Source organism: Onychomys torridus, chromosome 16 (genome assembly GCF_903995425.1).
Source record: "Onychomys torridus chromosome 16, mOncTor1.1, whole genome shotgun sequence".
In the NCBI taxonomy this organism is placed as follows: Eukaryota; Metazoa; Chordata; class Mammalia; order Rodentia; family Cricetidae; genus Onychomys; species Onychomys torridus.
In genome coordinates, this window is record NC_050458.1 from 36,543,028 (window position 1) to 36,549,443 (window position 6,416).

General features: G+C 39.2%; 1 pseudogene; it reads right to left on the reverse strand.

Moving 5' to 3' along the window:
* Positions 1 to 963: 963 nt before the first annotated feature.
* Positions 964 to 1,548, reverse strand: LOC118596835 (annotated as a pseudogene).
* Positions 1,549 to 6,416: the final 4,868 nt, after the last annotated feature.

A 6,416-nucleotide genomic window follows, 5' to 3' on the forward strand; every position in this document is an offset into this window, starting at 1 on the left:
AGGCCAAAGCTAAGAACAGGGATTAAAATGAATATTTAAAGGGAGGATTTGCTGCTCTCTTAGCACATTGTCAACAACTGATTTCATCATAGAGACTGATAGAGGAATTTGAGACAATTCCTTCATCTGTCAGTAATTCCTTGGGTCTATGGATGCTTTTGAGAATGTGGTAGTTAGCAAGATACTGCATAGTTGACCATGGATTTATAATTTAGCCATGACTAAATGAATTGTTCAGATAGTTAAAGAAATGATTTCCAAATATGAAATATACTTTGATGTCTGGGGCAATGTAGTATCTTACTGAAATATGAGGCAGAAGGTCTATTGTGTTTCTGTGCTCCACTGCAGGTTATGAGCAAGAACTACTGAGATTAAGAAGAGAAAGAAAGAAAATAAGAAATATTTTCCAGAGAAACCTTAAACCAAAAGAATTTAACTGATGGATTAACTAATCGAATTTTCTTTAAGACCAGAAATATCTTAAGGATTCCCTCAGATTGCAAACAGGCATGTGTGATACTGGACCAAAAGCAACTGATGAAGAGGAGACAGAGAAAATTGAGTGCAAGATAATCAAAAATAGCTTTATTGTACAATCGTCAGGCTAACACGGACACAGGCACCATAATCAATGTTCAGAGGATGTTTCCAAACTATGTTGGGAGTACAGACTGCATAAGGTTTACTTAATTGCATAGCAGAGTCAGGAAGCAGCTATGTCCCTTAGCATCCTCTGTCACAACATTCATGTCTGTCAGCTCACTGCCAGCTCCTTCAATTTATAATGGAGTATTTCCCAGCAGCCCCCTGAGTAGCTCACTGTTACTGAGAAATGACAAGCATCCTGAAGGAGAGCTGCATTGTGCAATCTCTTTTTTTAGACATCAAAAAGTGGGTTTAATTAACCAGCAACAAAGAAAGTTGGTCAAAGGGAGGCAAACTAATTTTGTCTTGTAGGAATTAGAAACCAGGGGCTCCATAATCGTCCAGCATCCACTTGATGTTGTATCTATAGTTAAAAATATGCATGATCGGGACTTCGGGGATCTTCTGGATTCTGTGCTGAAGATCACAGTCCACTGTGGCCACAATGTAACACTAGTGTTGAATTGCTCTCTATACCAAGTAGTCATTGGCAGGAGTCCATTTGTGTGCACATCGCAATCATGGATCCTTGGCAATCCTATTGTTGTTGATACTTCTGCCCCAATGTGTCAGTTTCAGCCATTATGAAAGCAGTTATACAAAGGGTGCACTTGGCCTACAGACAGTCCATCACTGACTGCACTGAGTTCCGTTTGGCTTTAATAGAAAAGTTGATGGAGTTGATTATCAATGAGAATGTAGTAAAGTGAATCCAGTTATGTATTATATTAGAAGGATAAACAGAAAGGATGTTGGGAGACTTCTCCTTCAGCAGAATGGAGTCTTTTTTTCTTTCTTTCTTTCTTTTAGACTTTAATCTACACCTTTAAATCTCTCATCTCTGAAGATATACATTCACTTTATAGTCATGTATTTCCTCATTTTCTTTTGCCTCCCCATGTTCATGCAACACTCCTACTTCTTCTTACAGTCTGTACTGTTCCTCTCAGGAAGTCCATTGCCTGGATAGTGCTAGTACAAGCGTTTTCATCCTCTTCCTCGTGCCTTTCTGGTTGTCCCCTCCCGTCTCTTTTCTGCTGACATTTCCTTAGGTCACTGATTATTAAATTGCCATCATGGATGTTTCTGATCCAAAGTGGATGCTTCTTAGATAACACCATGTTAAATACACACTCGAATCTATGGTTTCATATTGTGGTTTAAAATACCCTAAATTGAAGCCTTAGAGGTGGCAAACTGCAGAGGACCTCAGTTTGGTTTTCCACACCCATATCCAGTGACTCACAGCCACCTGTAACTCCAGCTCAGACACCACACTCACAGGCACACACTCACACATGGATGGCATAGACACAGAATTAAAAATGAATTTTCTTATAAAAATGCTCCACATAGAACTATGTCTACCTCTCTTAATAATTTAAGTGTCAAATAAAGATAAATTATCCATCTGTATGTGCTCAATCTTATAATCTTATGGCAGGTTTGCAGGTCCTTTTCAACTGGAAATGTCCACTGGTTGCAGAATGCTCTCTATATCCCTTCTACTCAGGCCCTGACAGTCACTGCTGTCCTTCCCTCTCTGTGAGCCTGAATACTTAAGACACCTTGCAGCAGCATATCCATGCATTTTAACCTTCTCTTATTGACTTCTTTCAGTTGACACAATGTCTTCAAAGTTTATCGACTGTGTGATATGTAACAGAAGTCAATCCTTTACTAGTCTGCAAAACATCCCATTGTTGGAACATCTGCAGAGCAGTGGGATCTTCTATCTGCAGACCTAAGGGTCTCCCTGATAGTTTGGAGAGAAACAATGCCCCATTTATTAAGCCCTTAATTGCTGCATGAAGTTTTGTCTTTTTCCTCTGAAAGAATGAAAGCTTTGTGAGGACCGTGCTGGTGTGCCCAGTTTTTCTTTTTGCTTTGTCACAGGGCAGGTTATTCTTAGTATGTAACTGGCAGTGTGGACAGGACTTCCTGGCTGAGTGGATGAATGCTATTTCAGTTCCTTCTTTTTAACATTTTGGAAATTCAGATTTCTGAAACGTTCATCTCTGCTTTTTTTTGTTATTGTCTGCCTCTGTCTTTTGTTGTTATTATTGTATTTTGTTTTGTTTTGTTTGAGAAAGGATCTCACTATATAGCCTAGGCTGGCCTTGAACTCACTGGCTCTTTCCTTCTTTAACTTCCTGAGTGCTGGGATTACAGGCATTACCATTATAATCAGATCACACCTCTCTGATGCAATGCTTTCCCATCACTTGCCTGTCTTACCTGGCCTATTATCTCACAAACCCTCTAATAACAGTTCCTTTAATGGATACCAAACTCTGGGATTTATGTTCAGAATCTTCTCCCAGTCTGAATATGAGGCTGCTATTCTGAAAACTGTCAGTTCTTTAAGATTCAATTGCTCTCCACCTACAGACACACACTCTGTAGTATAGTCAAGCTCTTTGGTCCTTTATGGCATCCTTTGTTTCTATGGAGATAGATGGTTACAGCTATTACTGTGTAGGGCTAATAAGGATTATAGAATTAGAAGAGGTGGGAATTCATTTGGACACTTGTTGTGCAATTAGCATCTAATGAGTCCTTCCTCAAAATAGATCAGCTGTGACCCCATTAGTCCAGAGTCATAGCTGTTCAGACTCCAGGTAACAAGATGCAGAATGATAACTCACAGCAGGGATTCTGAGAAGGACTTCTGATGGGGGAAATGTTTACTGAATAAACTGTCTGGTCACCAGAGAGAAAAGGACTCATTTGTGTTTGCCAATTTAATGTGTGAAAGTGAATTTTTCCTCTTCAAAGGGACTGCATTAAGGGGCTGGAAGGCAGATTGCCAGGTTCATTGTGGAGGTGATTAGGACCTAAGACTATAAAACTATATACAGCATGCAGAGGAGCCAAGGCCATGTGTGCTGTTCCTCTTCACATTAATTTATAGACTTAATTCTTACTGTGGCAGAACAGAACATTGAAAAGTCTATTTACAAAGCAAAAAATGACACTCAGAGAGGACAAAGAGTTAACAAGGTTACCGATCTCACAGTTAGCATAACAATCAAAAGTCTTGGGAGTTGAGATTCCTGGCTCTACTTGAGTGTTAGTGCAGTCTGCCTTGTATACACTGTGTGTCTCTAGCTGGAGACTTAACTCCCTGACAGAAGGCATGTCTAGCAAGCTTAGAATCTTGGGTTTGATCCACAGCACTGCAAATGAACAAATAAAATAAATTGCCTTCTCTTATGTACCTCACACATGTAGAAAGGCTTAAGTTATACATAATGGTAGAATGTGGCAAATACTTGATAGATGCTAAAATGATTTATATGCACCCCATGGATGAAAGGAAGAATTAAAATTAGCCCATGACCAGCAAACAATATAAATCCCACCACTTCTTTCTTTCACTTGAAAAAATCCTTTCATTAGCTATTGTTTTCCTGTAATTTCTCTAAATAGAGGTCCATCCATGTTGAAGCCACTTTGTTTAAAAGGCACTGGTGTTATGGTGCATCACATTTCTTTGGCAGAACTTGCATGTTCTCAATGGAATGTGATGCAAAAACATCATATCCTGTCCCACACTCCATGGGCACCCTTTCTGAAGTAGTAGAGGGCTGTTACCCTCTGTGCATGAGCAAAGACTGATAGTTCCTGCTATCATCTACGTCACATCCATTTTGTTGTAACCATAAAAACATTTGTTGTAACAGCATGAGAGACAGAGAGGAGGGTGGGCAACCTGGAGAAGAGGATAATAAAAATGGTACAGGATTTAATGGACAAATGATACCCACCCAAGTCTTACATTGCTCATTCTGAGACAAAGTCTCAATAGTGTCTTACATTGTCCCAGTGAAATTTGGTATTAATTGATCTGGCCGGTAGCTACCTCAGTCAATTACTGTTACCAAGGCTTTCTTTTCAGCATTCTTTCTGGTTCACTCAATTTTCTCCACTGTGGCATCATGAATGTATTTGTGAAAACTCTTTATAGAGAACCTACGTTGAAAATAGAAATCCTTCTATACTTAATACACACACACACACACACACACACACACACACACACACACACACACATATATAAAACTTAAATTTCTCCAAAACACAGAACTGATATGATCTATCAGTCAATCAATCTATCTATCATCTACCATCAATCTATCTATCTTTCTATGTGTTTATTGAATAATTGTAAGGAATTAGCTCATGCTATTCTAGAAGCTAAGCAGTTCTTAAATCTACAGCTGTCAAGCTAGAGGTGCATGAGAACTGGTGGCATAAATCTTGGCTATATTTAAGGTATGAGAAACAGGAGAACAAATGATTTAGGTTTCCTTCGAAGCCTTAGTTAAAAGGCAGGAAGAGAACAAAGTCTAAGCCCTAAGACAGCCAAGTGGAGTCTTGCTTTCTCAACCTGTTTGGTTTATTTAGACTTTCAGGTGATTGCAAGGAAATCTACTTTTCTCAATCTACTAAACCCAGTGGTAACCACATCTCAACTACCCTCACAAAAATGATTTCTGGGTTAATTTTTATTACCCATTTGACAAAACTTACAGTCATCAGGGAAGAAGGAATGTCTATTGAAAAATAACCTAGATAAAGTTAGCCTGAGGGTGTGTCTGTGGGGGCACAGAACTGTTGTAGAATATTATTTTAAGTTGTGTTACATTTGGTTGTGCTGTCGAACATGTGTTTAATAATGCAAAGGTATGTTTCATCCTTTTATGTTGTACTTGTTTTGTTTAACTCTGTGAAGCTGTGTTACTTTGCCTGTCGAAAAACATCTGATGGTCTAATAAATTGCTGAATGGCCAATAGCAAGGCAGGAGAAAGGGTAGGCAGGGCTTGAAGGCAGAGAGAATTAATAGAAGGAGAAATCTGGGAGGAAAGTAAAAAAAAGCAACAGAACAATGAGAGGAGGACACTAGAAGCCAGCCACACAGCCAAACAGTCAGCCTTGGAGTAAGAGTGAAAGTAAGATATACAAAGTCAGAAAAGGAAAAATCCCAGAGGCAAAAGGTAGATGGGGTAATTTAATTTTAAGAAAAACTGGCAAGAAACAAGCCAAGCTAAGGTCATGTATTTATAATTAAGAATATGCATCCATGTGTGATTTATTTGGGAGCTGGGTTGTGGGCTCCCAAAAAGAGTAAAATCAACCAACAGCACAAAACTAATTGCTAGCTGATTGAAGGAGGGACCATCCCCCTGAGGGTGATAACGTTATTCGTCAAGCAAGGTATAGATTATATAAGAAAGCTAGCTGTGCATAAGCCAGTGAGTAAGCCAGTGAGCTAACTAGTAAGCAGCAGCCGTCCACTGATTCTGATTCAAGTTTCTGTTTAAGTTCTTGACTTGACTTCACTCAGTGATGGATTATGACCTGGAGATATAAGTCAAATATCACCCCCTCCTTCCAGTAGATTTTCTTCAGAGTGCTTTACTATAGCAACATAAAAGACACTTACAACAGGTAGCTGGAATTATATTGAACTAAATGTTTGCATTTTGTGTGGCTCAGTCAAGTTAGTTCATAGAACTAAGCATCATAGTGAGGTAGATTGTTGTTCAAAATATATTATTAAAATTAACAGAAATATATTATTTCTAAATACTTATATACATTACAAAGTCTTAGGGAGGGGCTAAGCTCTCCTTTAACTTGGTATGCCAGACTTTGTTGACTACCATGGGAGGCCTTACCCACTGTGAGGAGTGGATGGGGGTAGAGTGGGAGGGAGGTGAGGAGGCGGGAGAAAGGGAGGAAGGGAGAACTGGGGTTGTAA